The following is a 24,087-nucleotide window of genomic DNA, read 5'->3' as shown; positions in this document are numbered from 1 at the left end:
TTCTTTAAACACCCTACACTTGGGTGCCTGGATTTATCCCCAGGTTTTCTATCTTGTTCCACTGGTCTATATTTTGTTTTTGTGCCAGTACTATACAGTCTTGATGACTGTAGTTTTGTAATATAGTCTAAAGTCAGGAAGGTTGATTCCTCCAGTTCCCTTCTTTTCTCTCAAGATTGCTTTGACTATTTGGGATCTTCTGTGTTTCCATACAAATTGTGAAATTATTTATTCTGTTTCTGTAAAAAATACTGTTGGTAGTTTGATAAGGATTGCATTGAATGCATTGAAATATATATATTAAAATAGGCAGTCAGTGGGAGTTTGATGTATGATGAAGGGAACCCAAAGCTGTTGCTCTGTGACAACCTGGAGGGATGGGATGGGGAGGGAAGAGGGAGGGGTCACATGTATGCCTACGGCTGATTCATGCTGATGTATGGAGAGGCCATCACAATATTATAAAGTATTTATCCTCCAATTAAAATATATAAATATTTTTTTTAAAAAACTGCATCTGTATGGATATAAAATAAATAGATATATTACTTGCCTTTTTGATTATTCAGACATGCTTCAATTATGCCATGGGTAAAGACAAATAACAGCAGCCATCTTGGAACATTAACTTTAGAATTACATGAAATAAAATAGGTAAAGCACTTAATATAGTGCCTAATACTAAGTGGTCAATAAATATTAGCATTAATTCACTTTCTGTACGCCCACGGGTATTTCCTTCTTGGCTTCTTGAGATACTAATCTTTAGTAAAGGAGATTTTTCACTGGGCTACTAAGCTGGCAACTGGTCTGTTACATGCCATTATTTCTTTGAGCTGAGACATTAAATACCATATCCTCCAACCCATTTGCTAGTGTGCTAATGGAATTTGTTCTCTCTGCATTCCGAGGGTCTGCTCCTGGAGAAATGGGCCAGTTCAGCAGTTTTGTAGAGGCTTAGAGGTGGAGAAGGCAATGGCACCCCACTCCAGTGCTCTTGCCTGGAAAATCCCATGGACAGAGGAGCCTGGTAGGCTGCAGTCCGTGGGGTGGCTAAGAGTCGGACACGATTGAGCGACTTCACTTTCACTTTTCACTTTCATGCATTGGAGAAGGAAATGGCAACCCACTCCAGTGTTCTTGCCTGGAAAACCTCAGGGACGAGGGAGCCTGGTGGGCTGCTGGTCTATGGGGTCGCACAGAGTCGGACACGACTGAAGTGACTTAGCAGCAGCAGCAGAGATGCTACCCAGCAAGACACACATAGAAGCCAGGACTGCAGTGATGGCTTTTGAGAAAGCAAACAGCTTTACTCTTAGGTCCACCAGAAAGGAGACCAGAGACAGGGTTCAAATCAGTTTCCTCTATCCAGAGTTTCAGGTGAAATTTAAGGAGTTAAGGGGAAAATCAAAGTTGGAAGCTGATTGGCTAGTCTCAAATCAGTTCATACAAGCTACTGGTGTTACCGGAAGCCAGGTTCTCCTTATGGATGGGCTTTTCGCTTTGTCCAGCACACTAGTGGTGATGTTTCTATTCTCTGAGTTCCGTAGACTGAAGATTTTTGGTCCTGGGGTCCTCCTGGAGACATGCTTTCTGTTGTGTGTTTGCACAGTGCTGTCTTTGAAAATTAGCCCTAGTTTCTTGATTGATCAGCCACCTGTTTGAGAAGGCAACCAGGTTAAGATGGTGCTATTTCAATTTACCCGCCCCCCTTTTTCCACAACTTGACCTTAGAAGATCCTTAAGACATTCTTCAAAAAGTAAGAGCAGATGTTTGAGATGAAGAGGGGCCAGGAGGAGAGCACTTTGGTAATGGTGCTGAAGGCCATGGCTGTCTCAGGCCTTGGGCAGAAGGTATTCAACCTGGATATTGCTTAGGCACGTCGACTCATGCTTGTGTGATCACTTCTGTGGAGGTAAAATGTTTTGGCCATCTCCCAAGAAGGTAAGGGCTTCCCTGGTGGCTCAGTGGTAAATAATGAGCAGAACACATGGGTTCAATCCCTGGGTAGGAAGGAAGGAAATGACAACCCACTCCAGTATTTTTGCCTGGAGAATCCCATGGACAGAGGAGTCTGATGGGCCACAGTCATTGGGTTGGCGAAGGAGTCGGACACGACTTAGCTACTCAGCAACAATAACAACAGTAAGAGCAACAGGAAGGATAATCCTAATCACAGAAACAAATGAGGGCCTGAGTGTTTCAAGCTGTATTCTCCTGACTTCCTCTCTCAAGTTTAGCTGAGTCTCAGCCCCCTCAGTTTGCTTTCTTCAAGATGACCTTTTCACGCTCCTCCTCATCAAGTATGTTTTTCAAGGCAGTGAGACGGAGCCTGGACTCTCCTAGGCCCCTCTGCAATAAGCGCCTGCCCTCATCACGTGGGAGGAAACTGTTGGAACCTCCGACCAAACCGGGTACAGCCTTGAAACTGCTGGCATGGATCCCTTGCAGCCAGGTAGCGTGCATGGCTTTCAGGGTTCCCTAAGTGAACCCTCACATCCAAGCTGGTCATAGTCGACTGTTCTTTTTCCTCAGTGGCTTCTCCATAGAATACTTATAGCCAAGTTGTGGACAGTTAATATGGCATTTGCTTACTTCTTTCCAGAAACCTAACTAGGAGATGAAATTTGTCTCTGAATCCTAAGGCTCTTGCTTTCTCTTTTATGCCTCTTGAGGCTGTTTGAATTCTCTGCTTTTTGGGGGCAGTAGGGGGAGAGGGGGTGGAGGTATTGGTGAGGGAAAGCCATTTTCTAGAGATTTGTAATCTGTACACTGTTCTCAGCTCTTGGGTTTGAAACCTAAATATTGACTATGCTTCTGACTGGAGGCCTGCTTGCTCACGAGCTGTCTCCAAACATCCATCCTCAGAGGGACCGGCTAACCCCTCAGAACACCAGCTCTAAGGTGGAGAGAAGTTGGGTGGGACAGGGGAGCAGCTGCTATTGTACTCAGGAACTCTGTATAAAGGAACAAGGCATGCTCGGAGCCACAGATTGGCAAACCCTAGTGCTCGCTTTTCTCTTTCATGATCTTAAGGGTTTTCCAGGTGTAGCCGAGCTTCTGCCTCCCACAGACCTGGGGTTTCTGAGAAGACTGGTTGGCATCAAGTTGGCATCAGGCCAATCCGTGAAGGCTGGAAAGAGGCAGCAGACATCCTCTAAAGGCAGTGGTTACAGGCTCTTCCATGGTTCTGCTAACTAAGAAGTAAGCTATCTTGAGCCCTACATAGAGGAAACCCAGTCAGCCAACTGCAAAGCTCAGACTCCACTAAGGGCTTGCTTTTCTTCAGGGGATGGACTCCCAGATGAGGAACTCTTGGCTGCCCTTTCCTCACTGCGGGTACCACCTTTCCTCAGGTCAAGAGTGGACAAGTACAAGTAACGGGTTCACAAGGTGTGACCCTGATTAGGTTTTTTATGTTACTTTGCTGAATAAGGATTTAAAGGAAAGATGGAAAACTATGGTTCAGGAGGAGAACCTTCAGAAAAGCCCATCTTGCCTGAGTCAGAGCCTAACAGTGGTCTCAACTTACTGCAGTTTGCTCCTCCTTCAGTCCCTCCCGAGGTCCTCTGCCTTACAAAGGGGAGTCCTTGCCCAGGCTCCTCTGCCCACCATCCTCCTCTGGCCTCCTCTAGCCCTTGCTTCTCCACACTCTTCATAGCAGGAGTGGGATTCTATCTGCCTTCTTTCTGGGTTTTTCTGTGGAGTCTGATGATTTCTTTTTCAGTAGATATCTGTTCAGATATCCAACAACCGCTATTTGAAATTTGCTTGCCCAAGTCAGCTTTCCAACTTCTTAAGTTTTCTCAGCACTGCACCTTAAGGTTCTTAGTAGACAAAGACCCACTTCTACTGGAAAATAAATCCTTTATGCCCACATACTTTCTTGGTCAAATAAGGTTACAGTCTTATTTGACACTTACTTAAACAGCTCTCATCGTGAGCATGGTTTACAGTTTGCTGACTAATTAAAACACAAAACAAAGCACAACTCTCTAGGTACAAAAGGAGATACCTTGTAACCTCATTAAAGTACTCTTTGTCATCTTTTCCTCCCAGGCTTTGAAACTCATTTTTATTTTCAAACACCAACATCTTTGTTCATCACCAAGGTCTTTTGTACTAAACATAATAGTAACATATATCAAAGGACTGTTGGCATTGCCCCTGCCCAGGATAACCAAACATGTAATCTATAAATACAAGTTGTTTTCGTCTCTTCGATAGAAATGAAGCAGCCTACAAGGTCATAAAGTAAGTCAGGGAGCTGACTGGAAACACAACCCAAGATGACTGACCCCCAGATCTGTTCATTGCACTAAATCACGCTTCCTTCCTCGGTGAAAAAATTCCCACAGCAGGAAGAACCAGAGAGCTAGCCTCTAAATTATACATGACTCTTTGTCTCATTTTCCCTTCATGGCTAATTGAAGATGCAGGGCAGTGCTACTTTTTGGCGTTGTCTCCTGTATCATCTCATTGTCTCACAAGTGACAGGGAGTATCTGCTGCAATTTGGCTTCATTAAAGGCCAGACAGAAGTCCGTGGGCTTTGAAGAGTCTCAGGATGACAGGTTTGGTGTCTTGGTTCACACTTAGGCATGCGGTTCATTGTTTGTTTGTTTGTTTACCCTTTAGACTAAAACTGAGAAAGTGAAAGTTGCAAAGTCATGTCTGACTCTTTGCAACCCCATGGACTATACAGTCCATGGAATTTTCCAGGCCAGAATATTAGAGGAGGTAGCCTTTCCCTTCTCCAGGGGATCATCCCAACCCAGGGATTAAACCCAAGTCTCCTGTGTGGCAAGCAGATTCTTTGCCAGCTGAGTCACAAGGGAAGCCCAAGAATACTGGAGTGGGTAGCCTATCCCTTCTCCAGCAGATCTTCCCAACCCAGTGATCGTACCGGGGTCTCCTGCATTGCAGGCAGATTGTTTACCAACTGAGCTATCAAAATGCATAACTTTTAAAGGTCAACTACATGAGATGTTTAGTTGATAGGATGGGAATATGGGTTGCTGAATAAAAATCATCAAAATATTCAACTACCAAATAAGGAAAATATAAAAGTTCCCAATCCTTATGAATATTAAGCATGGGAGGCATCATACTTGGATTAGGGCTGACAATAGAAGTTCAGAGTTTCTTGCAGCCTGTTTAGTCTGAAAAAGATTAGGACTCTGGAGAGAGAGTGGAACCAAGTTGCCAAAACCACCGTTCTGCATGATCACTCACAAGTGATATTGTGGAGAGAGAATTCATACCACATCTCACAGTGTGCTTTTGGGTATTATCTTCATTGCATGTCCTTGTTCAGTGGTCTTTGAGACCTAAGTACCAAAGCTATTGCTGGAATATCACTAATAATAATAATAATAATAAGTAATGGTGTCAACTAATGCTCTATAACTGTAAGGTGAGTCCTTAGTTCTGTGTCCTTTTTTTTTTGTTCTTTACAAAGATACTGGTATTGCTTACGTTTTGGGCTTTCTCAATGTGTTCAAATTTGCAACAGCACAAGCCTATACCTCCTGCTTGTTCCCTTCTGTCTGGTGTATAGTGTAGTATTTGGCTTAATATGAAATCTGCACGGATAGAAATGAAGGATTTCAGTGGGAAGGCCTGACCTAGTACATCTGGTGGTGGGCAGCGAGGCACCATTTGAGAGCAGAGTGGAGTAAGGAGAGGTGTGTTTGGGGAATATTATAAAGGCAGTATGTACAGAAGGAAGACAAACAAGAAGAAAGAAGCTTGGGTAGACAGTCCTGTAACAATGGAATTTCAGGATGTCAGTCCTGCCCTGGCTTTGCCAGTCACGTCCTGCTCTTCACTCTTCAGGTGGGGACCCATCTCCTAAGCAGCAGAGGGGCACAGACCCCCTACCCACAGCATCGTACTGAGGGGTTGTATGATCCCACCCAGAAGCTGGAGTTCTTTTGACAGCCTCCTCCATCCTTTTTTTTATTAGAATCTGCTGTCTTTAGGAATGGCTAGAGTGCTAGGAAAAGGAGTCATGTCAAATATCAGAACCACTGCTTCCGTGGTGAGAAATTTTCCCTTTAATATCTTCCGTGATAGGGGATTCCCTGATGGTCCAGTGGTTAGGACTTGGTACTTTCACTGCCAGGAACCTAGGTTCAATTCCTGATCAGGGAACCAAGATCCCACAAGCCACACAGCATAGCCAATTAATAATAATAATATCTTCCATGATAGGACACTGTGTATCATTACAAATAAAGCACTTTTGCACAGAATTTAGCTAATAAATAATAAGAGAGGTAGAGAATAAGACATGAAGATAGTTTTAGAGTATTAAAATGTCACTCTCACTTGTGTATTTATTGAGCCTATGTATACAGTCCAACTACTTTATTTAGCTTCTATACTGCAAGAAATAGTTTCAAAATAGCCATTCATATTCCTGTGTCTCACTTACTGCTGTCTGTCTACAGAGATTCCCTGCACTCACCTGTCTGCCAAACTTCTTGGCTAATCAGAAGTAGGAGCAGCCTTCTCTTTCATGGTTTTCTCATCCTAGTCAGTCTCAATCTATGTCCTTTGATTAGTAAAAGTGAAAAAATGAAAGTGTTAGTCACTCAGCCATGTCTGACTCTTTGCAACTCCAGAGACTGTACCTGCCAGGCTCTTCTGTCCATGGAATTCTCCAGGCAAGAATACTGGAGAGGGTAGCCATTCTCTTCTCCTGGGGATCTTCCTAACCCAGGGATCAAACCCATATCTCCTGCACTGCAAGCAAATTCTTAACCATCTGGGTCACCAGGAATCATCTGTGATTTCTGAAACCATTCCCTGTCCTGCTTTGCCTGCTAGGTATCTTCTCAGCGACTGCTGAGCACTGAGTATTAAAAGTCTGTCCCTAATCAGCTCTGATTGCCATTACAAGATACTAAGACTGGGTGATTTAACCAACAGCAATGTATCACTCACATTTCTGGAGGCTAGAAATCCAAAGTCAAGGTCACAGATTCAATTCCTGGCAAGTGTCCTTTTCCTAACTTGCAGATGGCCACCTTCTCACTGTGTCTTCACATAGAGAGATAATGAGCTACTCTCTCTTCCTCTTCTATAAAGTCACTCATCCCATGATGGTGGCCCCACCTTTGGGACTTCATCTCAACCTAATTACCTCCCAGTGGTCCTGCCTGCAAATACCATCACATTGGGGGTTAGGGCTTCAGCATATGAATTTGAGAGGACATACACATTCAATCCCTAACAACTGCCCTTGACCTTAGATTCATTACAAAAATGTAAGATGGAAAGTGTGGACGCTTCAAGGATTCTCTTTAGGCGGAGGTCCTGTGGCCATTCAGAGAGCTGCACCAACCTCTTTTTGCCATGTGACAGACAGCTCAGAGGCAGGGAGGTAAGTTCAAATCCAGGAGACCTAAGAGCCACTTTGGCTTAGATGCCTCCTGGCCCAGAGCAGCCAGTGTTTCTGACAGACCACTGGGCACAGCTGTCCTTGTATAAATCAAGGGGCAGAAGAGACAGAAAAGTCAAGACATTCAGGGACACCCCAAGCTGGGAAGACTATCCCAGACTTTTATAACTTATTTCTAGTTCTTCCCAGACTAGACTTAATTTGTCAATCTGGGTCATTTTTCCTGTAGATATTATTCCTAAGTAACATAGTATATATGAGGTGACCAGGGGAACAGAGTGCTAGTACATTCATTGAAGGTCAAGTTATCATGAAAAAGAAGAAAGGAGGGCTGTTAACCCCTTCCCACTCTCCTAGACTATTGGTCACCTTCCCCTGTATCCCACTTCTTGGAGCCATTCCTAAGAGCACTGGAACATTTAGGGAAGTTATCACAAAGTGTCTTATATTTTGAACTTGATTAGGAGATAAGTTATGCTAATATAATACACTTTTCTCCAACCTCTCCTTAGCATATTACTTTTACCAGAATCCCAGACACTAATGACACACTCAATGCTATAATTAGTAAAAGTCATGTATAATGCCTTAGTGATGGATTAACTTTTTCAGGAACTCTCTTTAATAATGCTGTACTCTGAGCAACATCCTAATGCATAAATTTTAAAAGTGATTACAGAGGTACACTCCTCATAATCAGACTTGGTTCATCAATAAGCATTTATTTAGAAGTCCCAGTGAATCATGGCCTGTTCGGGCTCTGGAAATTCATGGTGAAAAAGAAAGAGAATGTCCCTCCTTTAAGGACCTTGCACTTGACTGCAAGAGGACCATCAGTTCAGTTCAGTTCAGTTCAGTTGCTCAGTCGTGTCCGACTCTTTGCAACCCCATGAATTGCAGCACACCAGGCCTCCCTGTCCATCAGCAACTCCCAGAGTTCACTAAAACTCACGTCCATTGAGTCGGTGATGCCATCCAGCCATCTCATCCTCTGTCGTCCCCTTTTCCTCCTGCCCCCAATCCCTTCCAGCATCAGAGTCTTTTTCAATGAGTCAACTCTTCACATGAGGTGGCCAAAGTACTGGAGTTTCAGCTTTAGCATCATTCCTTCCAAAGAACACCCAGGACTGATCTCCTTTAGAATGAATGGACTGGTTGGACCTCCTTGCAGTCCAAGGGACTCTCATCAACAGGTTTAAAAACTAAATACTTAATATAGTTTGTTACAATCAGGTAATACACTAAACCGAGGCACAGTGGACAGTGAGGTTGGGGCCAGTGTGGTGGGGAGATAAAGAACAGCTGCTTTAACCAGAAAGATTAGGATCAGCAAAAGCCCCTGTGGGAGGAGAAGCCATCTAATGTAAGACAGGAAAGGTTGAGAAAGGGATAGCCATAGAAAGCCGGAGGGAGGAACATTCCAAGAGAAGAAACAAAGGTGAATGTTCAGAGAAAGGAAATACTGGATATCACAACAACTCAACAACAATAAACAACACAACAACACTAAAAAACACAGTACAAAATCACAACAGTAAACAATTATATACCTATTGCCAATAATTTGGGGCTCACTCTGTGCTTGGCACTGTGTTACATCGTTTCTCAAACCACTTAACAAGACTTCACATGTGCAGAAACTACAGCCTCCAGAAGTGAGTTACCTGCTGAAAGTCACATGGAGTTCAGATTTCATGTCTGAGATTTGAACCCAGGTCCAAAGTCTAAATTCGAAAGCACTCTCCTCAACTTAAATCCTCAGTTTTCTAGAACCAGGTGGTTGTTGCTACCTTCTGGCCTCCTCTGCTTCTGAAATGCTGAGTGAGGCTACAAAAAAAAGATGATGCCAAGTGCGATCAGGGAGAAATGAAAAGCACATGTATCTGGCCAAGCAAGTATTACTTTGCAGTCTATTAGCTATGGTTAAATATTTAACACTTTTGAAAGCTCTGGGTTGATGACATTCTCAAATTGCCAGTTTCTATTTACTTTGGGGCAGACTGCAACATTGCTGTATTCAAGAACAGTCAGCCCAGCCTTGCTTTGCTAAAACTGAGTGGCTCGCTCTTAACACCCAAGGCAGAAGTTGGCGAACATTGTCTAAACAAACCAATTTCAACAGAATTTTAAAGTTACTAGAGATATATTGCTGTCAAAAAAAAAATTCTCTGAAAAGTCACAAAATTCTGCAGTATGACTCATTATTTGCTCACTGTTGGTGTGGGAAAATAATTGGCTTTTTAAAATGAAGTGCTGCAGCCAGAAACAATAAACCCCCTTTACAAAACACAATCCAGTTTCATTTGCCTCTAAAACCTTTTATTTTCTACATTTTCATTGAGCACTGGCCTGGAGAAACAACCAAACCTCTTTTGACAGAGAAGTATTTAAAAAAGGAAACACAATGTAAGTAATCTCTCAAAGCATTATTTTAAAGAATTAGGGGATTGAATTTTATTTTATTAATAATATTAACAGTAGTCATCATTTGTGTACTGGACCCTCACTTTGTGCAGGCAGGGTTTGGAGCACTTTAAGGCCAACTCTGAAATAGACACTACAAACATCCATATCTTACAGATGAAATACATGAGACCAGGACAGGTCAACCAACTCTCTTTTACTACCTCATTAAAGTTTCTTTAGAGAATGTGCATAGCATCTCTTTTGAGCCCCAGTGTCCCCAATATTGGGACAGAGAATTAATATCTGGATCTATTGGTCCATTTCTCTGATTGATCTTTCAAAGTATGTTCAATATATTCAGTGTACATTATTAAGACCAGCACACATTTGTAATTCTGCCCTTGGCTCCATTAAGAGCAAGTTTGGAAAACCCCAAACATGGTGGGCTGTTACTAAGTCAGTTGTGATGCTTGTGCCGTATATATGACATAAAAACCTTTTAATCATGCTCACTGTGTCCCTGTTAAACCGTTAAACCCATCCCTTCCCCCTGCTGACTTTTAGAAATGTCAAGTGCTATGGAGATGAGTGGGATTTGGGCCATTCTTCACCAAAAAATGACCAATGGATAGGACAGTTATGTTAATATTATGATGAAGCACATTTGCTCATATAACCAACCCCTATCTTGTTCCTTTATCCATAATGATACCTATAATAGTAAAGGCTAGGAATTAAACCCACATCTGGTTAAGTGGTCTTCCAAAAAAGATACATGTTTCATTTCCTTACTCTTCTGACCCTGGCCCAGTTGGTAGCTTTTGAGTTTAGCTTTCTAACTGGTACATGCTGTTATCATTGCACAGCCATGGGGAAAAGGATCCCACACGTGAGCTGGAATTTAGATGCTCAAACAAATGTCACTTTCCTCTCCCAGGCCCACTTTATTTGGAATGGAAAAATATTTTCTCCATTTCCCAGTGTTTATATTTCTTACATTCTGACACTTGCTTGTATTTCTTAACTCTTACATTATCTAAGATTGATACTTTCTACTAATATTAGATAAACCAAGCTAAACCTTTCCATTTGCACAGATTACTCCCCGAAAGCAGGCAAATCACATTCTAGCCTTTTATTTGGGCATTCCTGTATGTTCTGACATGATGTCTTTGTTGTCAATGAGGTTTTTATTGTTTGCTTAACAAAATTATCTCATTAAGCGAATGGCTTTAGGGATTCATTTGCTTTTATTTCATTACTAGCTTGGGAAAAAGATATACAACTTTTGTTAGGGGAGTATGTCAAAAAATAGGATCTGTACCTATACGGAGATTATTTTTATAATCTATCTCCCTGTATAGTAATAAAATTATTTTATAGGTTTACATTAATACATTTAATTGCTGCCTTGAGAATTCCAAAGCTAATATGTGCAATGGTACTGCTAAGGCCCATTGCATTCTATATACGTAAATCATACTCATTCATATATCTTTTCTTATAAATCTAAATGGGTTTCGCTGGTGGCTCAGACAGTAAAGAATCTGCCTGCAATGCAGAGACCTGTGTTCGATCCCTGGGTTGGGACGATCCCCTGGAGGAGGGCATGGCAAGCCACTCCAGTACTGCCTGGAGAATCCCTTGGACAGAGGAGCCTGGCAGGCTACAGACCTATTTGTGGTCACAAAGAGTCAGGACTAAGCACATATATTATTTATCTTTATCTATATCTATATATAGATTTATGTTTCTTAGGTTAGCTAAGAGTTGTCTGCCATCAAATATGGGTTACCATATTAAATAAAAACTACTTCAAATTAAAATATTTTAAGGGAAAGGCAAGTTATCAAGTCTACTAGACTTACATTTATAACACCAGAGGAACACTCAGTGTAAGTGAGATCTTGAAAGAAAAGTCAGAGGTGAGCTTTCTCAATGCTGGTAATTAATTCTTGCTTTGCATAGGCTAATTGAGGGCAGTCATCAAATACTGGATGTCATTTCATTTCCTAGCTGTCAATGGAACTACAATCTGCTTTCCCTGCTAAATCTGTTAACCCCTGTGCTTTTCTTTGCTGGTAGAGGCATGTTAAAGATAGAGGGGCACCAAGAGCTTTGTTTGGTTTTGTGAATGTCAATATTTTCCTTCAAGTGAATTGAAAGTTGTTCCTTTGTCAGATTTTTCTTTTCCTAACATCTCTGTTAAGTTGTTAAGTTATACTCACACACATACACAAACAGCAGTAAAGCAAAATATTGAAAAAAAAATGGAGGACCAAAATGAAGAGAGTGAACTGGAGGATATTTCTTAGATAGGCTGTCTTATGTTATAGAATAACTGGTGCTCCAATGCATGTGAGTATATTAAATAATTCACTCAGCAAATGGTGACTGTGTATGTAGTAACTGATAAGCATTGGGCTAAGTATTGGAGAATCCCTTGAACTGCAAGGAGATCCAACCAGTCCATCCTAAAGGACATCAGTCCTGGGTGTTCATTGGAAGGACTGTTGTTGAAGCTGAAACTCCAATACTTTGGGCACCTGATGTGAAGAACTGACTCATTGGAGAACTCTGATGCTGGGAAAGATTGAAGGCGGGAGGAGAAGGGGATGAGAGAGGATGAGATGGTTAGATGGCATCACCGACTCAATGGACATGGGTTTGGGTGGACTCCGGGAGTTGGTGATGGACAGGGAGGCCTGGCGTGCTGCGGTTCTTGGGTTGCAAAGAGTCAGACACGACTAAGCAACTAAAATATTGGAGAAGTGAGAGGAAAGGCAACAAAAGCAGCTCAGAGACTATTGTTGAGGTTGGGGTAACATCAGTATACGTGCTTGGATGTGGCCCTTGGGCATCACGGGTAATTTTCTTGGGGACCTGCGTATCTGTCCTAGAACAAGAACAACTTCTGTCACTCTCTGAAGTTTCCTCTGCTAACTGTCCTCCGTTTCTTAGCTCTTACCTCTGCCCAGAACAATCCCATTCCAAGCCAATGGCTTATTTGGCAATGATTGAGTCTACAGAGCCAAGTCTTCCCATGGGAAGATGTGCTTTGATGTGTGCTTTGAGTTTCTGGGTTGGCTGGATACATTTGCCTTGAAGTCCAGAGAGACTATGGCCATGTTTTACTCTATCAAATAACTCAAAGAACTGCAGCAAATCCAAGTTGAACAAATCACTTTTCTAAAAGACAATTGAGATAAACATTTCAGGGTTTTGTTTTGTTTTGTTCCCTTAAGTTCTTGATGATTTTGATCTCACTTATCTCACTCTATGTTTAGGCTTCGTATTTTACAGTTTTGTGTGTGTGTGTGTGTGTGTGTGTGTGTGTGTGTTTTGCAAATTTTATATTTACCTGCCAAATACAGTTTTCCATCTCATATTGTTTTCCATGCATAGTTTTGTATGTCCCTGGAGAAAAAGGACTGAGACTACCTCCTGGGAACCTGCTCAAAGCCAATTGTTGTACCGTCACAGTGGAGGAATTGAATACATTGAGCTGAATGAAATCCCATGGATGGAGGAGCCTGGTAGGCTGCAGTCCATGAGGTTGCTAAGAGTCGGACACAACTGAGTGACTTCACTTTCACCTTTCACTTTCATGCTTTGGAGAAGGAAATGGCAATGCACTCCAGTGTTCTTGCCTGGAGAATCCCAGGGATGGTGGAGCCTGGCGGGCTGCCATCAATGGGGTCACACAGAGTTGGACATGACTGAAGCGACTTAGCAGCAGCAGCAGCAATCAAGGTTCATTACAGTTTTTATATTAGCAGAATAATTTATATTCAAAATCGCCTTTTTTTAACTTGGGAAATAGATGGGGAAACAAGGGAAACAGTATCAGACTTTATTTTGGGGGGCTCCAAAATCACACAGATGGTGATTGCAGCCATGAAATTAAAAGACGCTTACTCCTTGGAAGGAAAATTATGACCAACCTAGACAGCATATTAAAAAACAGAGACATAACTTTGCCAACAAAGGTCCATCTAGTCAAGGCTATGGTTTTTCCAGTAGTCATGTATGGATGTGAGAGTTGGAATGTGAAGAAAGCTGAGTGCCAAAGAATTGATGCTTTTGAACTGTGGTATTGGAGAAGACTCTTGAGAGTCCCTTGGACTGCAAGGAGATCCAACCAGTCCATCCTAAAGGAGACCAATCCTAGATGTTCATTGGAAGGACTGATGGTGAAGCTGAAACGCCAATACTTTGGCCATCTCATGCAAAGAGTTAACTCATTGGAAAAGACCCTGATGCTGGGAGGGATTGGGGGCAGGAGGAGAAGGGGACAACAGAGGATGAGATGGCTGGATGGCATCACCCATTCGATGGACATGAGTTTGGGTAAAGTCCGGGAGTTGGTGATGGACAGGGAGGCCTGGCGTGCTGTGATTCATAGGGTTGCAAAAAGTCAGACCCAACTGAGAGACTGAACTGAACTGAACTGAACACGCTCAATGACATTCTACATCGGGTTTGCTCCTTCAGGTGTTTCTAGTGTCTGTCGTTAAAAATTACTGATCCCATGTTCATCACTCATATTAACTCTGGAGACAATTTGGAAAAACAATACAAAGCCTCAAAGTATTCGTGTAGCAGTAGTGTATATCACTTGCCTGAGGTTGCATTCATGCAACTATGTAGTGGATAGAGCCCCTATGTTTCATAAAGTCCATTACAATATGATGAGATCCAGCTTCTGTGGTTCCGTTTCAGAGAGATGATTTTATTGTCCCCCAAACCCCTAAATGGCTTAAGTTAATATAGTCTATGGTGTTTTGCCGCAGTGTTCCCTGTGTTCCTCTTTTTTGAGTGTGGTGGGAGCAATCCTTTATCCTTTTGCCAAACACAGATAAGGTGTTCCTTGCAACTGTGAATACAAAACTTGGAGACGGTTTCTTTCCCTGATTTCCCCAGGGCATCTTGCACTCACCTTAGAGCTCGATGTCAGAGAAACGACAAACTGTGTGGACTGATGAAAGGTGGGACTCTGCTACTCTATAGAGAAAGACACTTCTAGGCTTTTCTTCAGATTTTCCCAGTGTGTAGGTGTGATCTGCTGGATTGGAAAGGCTACACAAGTCTTTTCTGCTGGAATTTGTCATAAAGGGCTGCAAACAGGTTTGGTTTTTTTTTCCTTTATAAATCTAAGAATTACAGGTTATCTTCCAAAGAATAATACCTGGTACACATATAGAAGAGTACCAATATCAGGAGAAATAGGTAAGAATAAGGCAAAGGTTCTCCAATGGTGTTGTGTGTTTGTGTGTGTGTATATGTGTGTGTGTGTTAGTCTCTTGGTAGTGTCAACTCTTTGTGACCGCATAGACTGTAGCCCACCAGTCTCTAACCATGGAATTCTCCACACAAGAATACTGGAGTCGGTTGCCATCCCCTCTCCTCCAGGGGATCTGTCTGACCCAGAGATCTAACCCTGGTCTCCTGCATTGCAGGCAGACTCTTTACCATCTGAGCTACCAGGGAAGCCCAGTCCAATAGCATTGATTGGACATAAAGTCACTAAGAAGTAATTAAAAGGAAATTCAAGATTTAAAAAAATACATTAATTTTTTTTCTCAAAATGTGAAGAAAAGTTCTGTATCATCAACTTAAATGTGTGTATTTTCATTGTATATGTGTAGGGATATCAAACCCATTAAATTCTTTTGTCTTAAGACAAAAGAAAAACACAAAAAACATTTTTTCCAGAAAGGTGCATCACCATAGGCTGCTTATATAGTCAGTTACACCCCACCACATCAGATTCCATTGCTATTGTAAATAGTGAGCTCAGCCATCATTGTGAATTTATTTTTTCCAATCTCTCCGTATTTGAATGACCCCTGGCTTAGCTGAATTGTAAAACAAACAAACAAACAAAAAAAAAACAGCATATAAAACAACCCCTGAAGCCTTTTTTAAACTGGTACACAGCTTTCTTCATTATTAAACAGCTGGGCCTATAGCTATATGAAATTTTATTAAATTGACCTTAATGGCTTAGCACAAAAAAATAAATGTTTAAGTTGTAATTTTCAACCTTATCTAAGACCGCTCCTATTAAAGATTTGATATTGTGGATGTTTGAAGCAAGTCTTAGAGCAATTGAATAACCTACATTTTATCTGTATCTTTGAATCTTTATTTTGGAATCACCTTTATGTTTGTTATACTACTTCTTATTATCATAGTAAAAATTTATTAACACAAAATAACTGGATTTTGTTTGATATGCCAGAATTTTTATTTCTGTTTGATTGCGACCTTATCAACTAAAAGCTTGCAGTTTGATGACCTATGTGTGTGAAGCACTGTTATAGGCACAGCATAAAAATGTGCCCATAAAACAAACGAGCCTATTGTCAAGGGTTTTATAGGCTAAAAAAACATATAGTGATACTTTCTTCACTTGTTTCTTGTTTTTTTAATGAAAGACTTTCACACCTCTGAGGCCCTTGAGCATACAGAGGTAGAGAAATCTCCATTTTTGTAACACACCCCAGCTGAGTAGGCATTTTTCAGACCCCTTCCCCAAAACATGGAGTTATAGAGCCATCGATCTGCTTATGTTAACTTCTGACTAAAGCACATTCCTTTCAGCTTCTGTCTCAGATGTGGAAGTAAATTCCTAAAACCATGGTTTATTTTTTGTTCACTTGATCTGTTTCAGGATGACATTGCTAAAGTCTTTCCTATCCCTACTCCTTTTTTATTCCTCTTATCCCTAACAGAAGTGGCCCGTTTTATGTGCCTATGCTTAAAGAGACATTCTCAAAAGCTGTTTTAAATTCATTCTGGTATATCTTTGTAAACTGGAATTATAGTCAAATCAATATTTTTTCTATTGAAAAGTGTGGATGATTGTGTTATGATGCCTCAACCCAGATGCAAATAACCTTCATAGAGACATAGCTTGTGTCTGAATGATGCTTTTGAGGATGAGGGGAGGCCATTGAAAGTGCTAAGGCTATCTTTCAAGGAGGATGCCGATTTTGTATAATAAATATATTGAATTTAAGTGAAAATGGCAAGGTACCTGGAAAAACCTGAGCAAAGGCACAGAATTATAACAGGGCATATGTGTTTAAGAATAGCAGGTAATCCAATTCTCTTGAGGAGAGGATTTTATAGGTGTTAACGAGGTGCCTTAACTAACAAGATGTCATTAATATCTAGGAGTAAAAGAGTGCATTTCACTAGAAAGCCAGTGGTTAGAATGTTAAACTTAAGATCCAAGGTGACAAATCTGGCAGCATCAAAAGACTAGAAACCAGGGAATCATTTTTGATTATCCAGACATAAGGGATAAGGGCCTGGATTAGAGTAGAGGGAAAGAAATATATCATAGAGAATGCGATAAATGGAGTAGAAAGAAGGATATAGTCTTTCAAACATTTTTTATAAGTTTTGAAAACGTATCACACCGGTTCTCAAAATCTGGCATGTGTAAGTATCGTCTGGGGATTTGTTAAAATGGCTCATTGGTGTGGTACTGTTTCTCAGGTCCCAGGGTGGGACTTTGGAGTTGACATTTTAAGAGAATGACTCAATTGTTTCTGGCACAGGTGGTTCATAGATCACAATTTGAGAAGCACTAGCTTAATACGCGTTTGAGGCCGGAAAGAAAAGTCTACTGTACAAGTCTACAAGTCTACTGTACAAGTCTACAAGTTTACTGATTGTAAACTTTATTAACTAGACATTTGTTAATTTAATATTGTAGAGTAAATATAGGGGTATGTGTGCAAATGCTCAGCTGTGTCTGGCTCTTTGTGACCCCACAGACGGTAGCCAGGCTCCTCTGTCCATGGGATTTTTCAGGCAAGGATACTGGAGTGGGTTGCCACTTCCTACTCAAGGGATCTTCTTGTCCCAGGGATTGAACTTGTGTCTCCTGCATTGGCAGGAAGATTCTTTACCCCTGAGTCACCTGGGAAGTCCAAATACAGGAGACTCATGAATACATTTTGAAAAGGAAGATAGTGAAGGTAAACTCCACTGTTAAGATACATGAAAATATGCTAACAGTGGTGGAAGTGTCTGGCAAACATGGCATTACTGTCCTGCAGCTCCAGGGTGACTGCAGGCTGAGCATGTAGAGTTGGCGTCCGCTATTCAGAAGTTTCTGCCCAAACCATATGATTAGATGAAAGCTGATGAAAAGGAAGAAAAGTGCTGGAAACAAAAGAGTAGCAATCTCCCTAAAAGTGGAGAAAGGAGGAAAAAGATCAAGGGCAAAATACTCTAAACTGGAACTTTCCAACAACATCAGGACCCTCCTGTCCTGGGCAGCAAAGTTCAGGGAGGTTCACAACTCAGGCTAAACTCTTTTGTTTGTTTCTTATTTGAACACTCTGGGCTTTTTGATAAGTATAATATTTCACATCATTACAACAATTATCGTATTAAAATGGTACATTAAATAAGAAGAAAAGTAACTGATTGGCCATACGGGTATCTTTTCCAAGTGGTCATAATTACCGTATTCTCTCCCTGTTTTCACTACTGAAATGACATAAGCTATTAGGCACATAACACAGCTACTATACAATGTCAGCCACTGAGCTGTAAAATTTCATGCTGGAAAAAGAAATCATTTTGTGAACCATTAAAATACAATAAAGCATTTGAAGACTGAAAACTTTTGCTCAGTCAAACATAAAAGTTAATGAAATTATTTAAATACATGCAGTTCAAAAACAGTTTTAAAATCCCTTGCATGCTGTGTCTAAGCAACTGGAGTATGTTTGAGGGGAAAAAATCCACAAGCGGAAAATAAGAGGTTAAGAAAGATTGTCGATGAAACCTGAGCCCAACTTAGCAAGTGGCACCGGATTAGTCTGTGCATTTAGAAAAATGTGACATTACTTCCAACCTAGTGAGCCTATTATGTCTGCATCTCCTCAGATTTTTACATGGCCTTGAGCAATTTGGGCTTGAGCCAGATATAACATTTTTATTTCAGCAAATCACTTCCCTTTGTTGTACATTTTAAGGATGTACTGAAAGGTACTTTCAAGTCTGAAAATACCAACTTGATCATACAGCACTGATACCTCACTTACGGGGGCCTTTATATAAACCACAGTGTTTTCTTTAACAATTAAACTATCTCAGGAATAATAAAAATATGAGCTACTCTATTACCACATTTAAAAAAAAAAAAAACAACTTTTTTTAAAACAGTGCAGTTAACCTAACCCACGACTGAGTGTGCACGCACACACACACACACACACACACACACACAGCCAGGAGAGAAGTAACAAGAACAAGTGAACATTTTGGTTGTGATCTTAGGGATAAGAAGAAACACGCACTCCTTTCCCTCTATAGTTCTTATTTGGTTTGCCCACAGCTGATATGAAAGAAGGTAAAACTCTGAAAATGCATTTTAAGACCTTTTCTTTAAAGCAGCAAAAATATTTGGAATACATAAACATGTCTTGCAAAATCAATCATTGAAAATGCAACATGTATGACACTGTCTGTATATATCAATACTAAAAGCAAAAGTAGGCTTTAGGTTAAAGAAGGTGACATTACCATATTCAGTTTATCACTGGGTATTGGAACAAACTCTTAAAGGCAATAGTTAAAAATATGTAAGTTTTGCCCAGTTAGGAGTGGAAAGCTTGAGGCCTTTCTTAGGATTTTCAAACAAGATAATAGACATATGTATGTGTGTATTAAGTTACTCCAATCGTGTCCGACTCTTTGTGACCCTATGGACTATAGCTTGCCGGGCTCCTCTGTCCATGGGATTTTCCAGGCGTGAATACTGGAGTGGGTTGCCATGAGTATCATTCAATTCACAATCTTGAAAAAGAAGATTGTTTCCCATTTGGAAATCTGTATCATTTTTATAACACAGAGCATAATATTTTGGGGTTAATCTCTGTAGATGTGAGCACTACAGATCCCAGTATATTTTACATAGAAAAGATGTAAGTAGTCTAATCTCGAATTCTGAATAACTGGAAGCTTATAAGGAAAGCCTTAGGTTTGAGACTATCAGAAGAAAATATAGCAGGTATGTTATTAGTAATTCGGGTTTTAGTTATTAAGTATTAATGCATTATTTTTTAATTACATTAGTAATAGCACGTGTCTTTGGGTGTTTTTTCAGTTCACTTCAGTTGCTCAGTCATGTCCGACACTTTGAGACCCCATGGACTACAGCAGGCCAGGCCTCCCTGTCCATCACCAACTCCGGAAGCTTACTCAAACTCATGTCCATTGAGTTGGTGATGCCATCCAACCACCTCATCCTCTGTTATCCCCTTCTCCTCCAGCCTTCAATCTTTCCCAGCATCAGGGTTTTTTCCAATGAGTCAGTTCTTTGCATCAGGTAGCCAAAGTATTGGAGTTTCAGCTTTAGCATCAGTCCTTCCAATGAATATTCAGGACTGATTTCCTTTAGGATGGACTGGTTGCGTCTCCTTCCTGTCCAAGGGATGCTCAAGAGTCTTCTCCAACACCACAGTTCAAAAGCGTCAATTCTTCGGCCCTCAGCTGTCTTTATAGTCCAACTCTCACATCCATACATGACTACTGGAAAAACCATAGCTTTGACTAGACAGACCTTTGTTGGCAAAGTAATGTCTCTGCTTTTTAATATGCTGTCTAGGTTGGTCATAACTTTTCTTCCAAGGAGCAAGCGTCTTTTAATTTCATGGCTGCTATCACCATCTGCAGTGATTTTGGAGCCCCCAAAAACAGAGCCTTCTAATGCCATATATAAAATGCCCTTGGAAATCACAATTTTAAAAAGGTAGTTGAAGAAGAAAGACTTACACTATTTTCATGACTAAAACAGTGACAAATTTATTGATGGTTTTTGCAGCTGTAGTAATTCTGTTCATGAGGAAGTCAGAACATTTTTCCAGCAGACTGACCAGCCTAAAGCAAAGCATATCTGATATTTGTCCAGTGAGACTGAAATGTTCTACAGGATCTATTTTATATATATATATAACATTTTATACATATGTATGTTATATATAGCATATATATAGAATATTTATATATATAACATTTTATAAACATTTATATATTTAATATATATAAAAATTTACATAATTATAACATATATATAATATTCTATATATATACTTATATATAGAATGTGAAAAATTGGCTTCCCCTATGGCTCAGAGGTAAAGAATTCACCTGCAGTGCAGGAGACATGGGTTGGATCCCATGGTTGGGAAGACCACCTGGAGGAGGAGGAAATGGAAACTGGCTCCAGTATTCTTGCCTGGAAAATCTCATTGACAGGGGGGCCTGGCAGGCTACATTCCAAAGGGTTGCAAAGAGTTGGACATAACTGAGCAACTGAACACAGCAGTGTGAAAATGTGTCCCAGATCATTGATGATATTCTTGTGTCAAAAAACATGTCTATGAGAATTGTGTTGACTATTCAGGTTGTATTAAAAATATAAAGGCAGTTTAAGAAACTTGAATAATGATCATTTAAAAAAAAAACACTGTCAAAAAGTGTGCTGTACATTATTGCTTTCATCATAGACTGATCAAAGATCTTACTGATATCACAGCCTCTTTCCCTGAGTCATGGAAGTTTCCAAGGATAGACACTAGTGAGAAAAAGCTCTTGTATTTAGAACCAACAGGGAAATAGATGGGGAAACAGTGGAAACAGTGTCAGATTTTATTTTTCTGGGCTCCAAAATCACTACAGATGGTGACTGCAGCCATGAAATTAAAAGACGCTTACTCCTTGGAAGGAAGGTTATGACCAACCTAGATAGCGTATTGAAAAGCAGAGACATTACTTTGCCAACAAAGCTCCATCTAGTCAAGGCTATGGTTTTTCCTGTGGTCATGTATGGATGTGAGAGTTGGACTGTGAAGAAAGCTGAGCGCCAAAGAATTGGTGCTTTTGAACTGCAGTGTTGGAGAAGGCTCTTGAGAGTCCCTTGGACTGCAAGGAGATCCAACCAGTCCATTCTGAAGGAGATCAGCCCTGGGATTTCTTTGGAAGGAATGATGCTAAAGCTGAAACTCCAGTATTTTGGCCACCTCAGGCAAAGAGTTGACTCATTGGAAAAGACTCTGATGCTGGGAGGGATTGGGGGCAGGAGGAGAAGGGGACGACAGAGGATGAGATGGCTGGATGGCATCACTGACTCGATGGACATGAGTCTGGGTGAACTCCGGGAGTTGGTGATGGACAGGGAGGCCTGGTGTGCTGTGATTCATGGGGTCGCAAAGAGTCAGACACGACTGAGCGACTGATCTGATCTGATCTTCTCTTTGGGGTCAAGACTACAACTTTTATGTGGGGAAGGGATAGTTAGGGAGTTTGGGATGGACATGTGCACACTGCTATATTTAAAATGGATAAGCAGCAAAGTCCCACAGTATATCACAGGGAACTCTGTTCAATGTTATGTGGCAGCCTGGAGGGAGGGAATTTTGGGGGAGAATGCATACATGTTTAGGTATGGCTGAGTCACTTTGTTGTTGACCTGAAACTATCACAACATTGTTAATCACCTATACTCCAATATATAATAAAAAGTTTAAAAATAGAATACAGCTCACATCTATCCTTTCACTTCAATAGATGGCGTCAGTCCTCTAGTACTCTCCTTTTAATCCAATTTTATTAAATAAAATTTACCATATGATATATATATATATATATATGTATATGCTGTGCTGTGCTTAGTCTTGTCCTACTATTTTGGGACCCCATGGACTGTAACCCACCAGGCTCCTCTGTTCATTGGATTTCAAAGGGGTGGATGCTGGAGTGGATTGTCATTTCCCCTTCCAGGGGATCTTTCCAATCCAGGGATCGAACCCACATTTCTGGCATTGGCAAGTGGATCTTTACCACTGAGTCACCTGGGAACCCTATTTATATATTACACATACACACACACACACACACTCTTACACAGCCTTAGTTTAGGCAAAGAGAATACTAAGAATAGAAGAGACAGCATATAGTGTATTCACATTAGTTATAATGCAGCATTTAAAGTACAAAGAATGGAACAGCTGATTCTCAATGCAGAGTGAGACTGTCTGCCCAGTGGCAGATAGTGGAGCTGAGTCTTCATCTGTGGAAAGATTTTGCAAGTAGCAACAAAGAGCTACTTTTTTTTTTTTTTCAAAATTCAGTCACTCTTTATTTATTTATTTATTAAATTTTATTTTGTTTTTAAACTTTACATAATTGTATTAGTTTTGCCAAATATCAAAATGAATCCACCACAGGTATACATGTGCTCCCCATCCTGAACCCTCCTCCCTCCTCCCTCCCCATACCATCCCTCTGGGTCGTCCCAGTGCACTAGCCCGAGCATCCAGTATTGTGCATCGAACCTGGACTGGCATCTCGTTTCATACATGATATTTTACATGTTTCAATGCCATTCTCCCAAATCTTCCCACCCTCTCCCTCTCCCATAGAGTCCATAAGACTGTTCTATACATCAGTGTCTCTTTTGCTGTCTTGTACACAGGGTTATTGTTACCATCTTTCTAAATTCCATATATATGCGTTATTATACTGTATTGGTGTTTTTCCTTCTGGCTTACTTCACTCTGTATAATAGGCTCCAGTTTCATCCACCTCATTAGAACTGATTCAAATGTTTTCTTTTTAATGGCTGAGTAATACTCCATTGTGTATATGTACCATAGCTTTCTTATCCATTCATCTGCTGATGGACATCTAGGTTGCTTCCATGTCCTGGCTATTATAAACAGTGCTGCGATGAACATTGGGGTACATGTGTCTCTTTCCCTTCTGGGTTCCTCAGTGTGTATGCCCAGCAGTCGATTGCTGGATCATAAGGCAGTTCTATTTCCAGTTTTTTAAGGAATCTCCACACTGTTCTCCATAGTGGCTGTACTAGTTTGCATTCCCACCAACAGTGTAAGAGGGTTCCCTTTTCTCCACACCCTCTCCAGCATTTATTGCTTGTAGACTTTTGGATCGCAGCCATCTGACTGGTGTGAAATGGTACCTCATAGTGGTTTTGATTTGCATTTCTCTGATAATGAGTGATGTTGAGCATCTTTTCATGTGTTTGTTAGCCATCTGTATGTCTTCTTTGGAGAAATGTCTATTTAATTCTTTGGCCCATTTTTTGATTGGGTCATTTATTTTTCTGGAGTTGAGCTGTAGGAGTTGCTTGTATATTTTTGAGATTAGTTGTTTGTCCGTTGCTTCATTTGCTATTATTTTCTCCCATTCTGAAGGCTGCCTTTTCACCTTGCTAATAGTTT

At 40.8% G+C, this 24,087-nt stretch overlaps 1 protein-coding gene and 1 non-coding gene across 2 annotated transcripts in view; both read left to right on the top strand.

The window, feature by feature from the left end:
• GPC6 (glypican 6) overlaps positions 1-24,087 on the top strand; it is a 1,065,422-nt gene that overhangs the window by 374,490 nt on the left and 666,845 nt on the right. The gene's annotated exons all lie outside the window — the stretch shown is intronic.
• TRNAE-UUC lies at positions 6,084-6,156 on the top strand. Its single transcript has one exon. It is a non-coding gene; the product is annotated as a tRNA-Glu (tRNA).

This window comes from Bison bison, unplaced genomic scaffold, assembly GCF_000754665.1.
Source record: "Bison bison bison isolate TAMUID 2011002044 unplaced genomic scaffold, Bison_UMD1.0 scf7180017864225, whole genome shotgun sequence".
Classification (NCBI taxonomy): domain Eukaryota; kingdom Metazoa; phylum Chordata; class Mammalia; order Artiodactyla; family Bovidae; genus Bison; species Bison bison.
The sequence above is the reverse complement of the archived record's forward strand: the minus strand, read 5'-3'. Positions and strand labels throughout refer to the sequence as shown.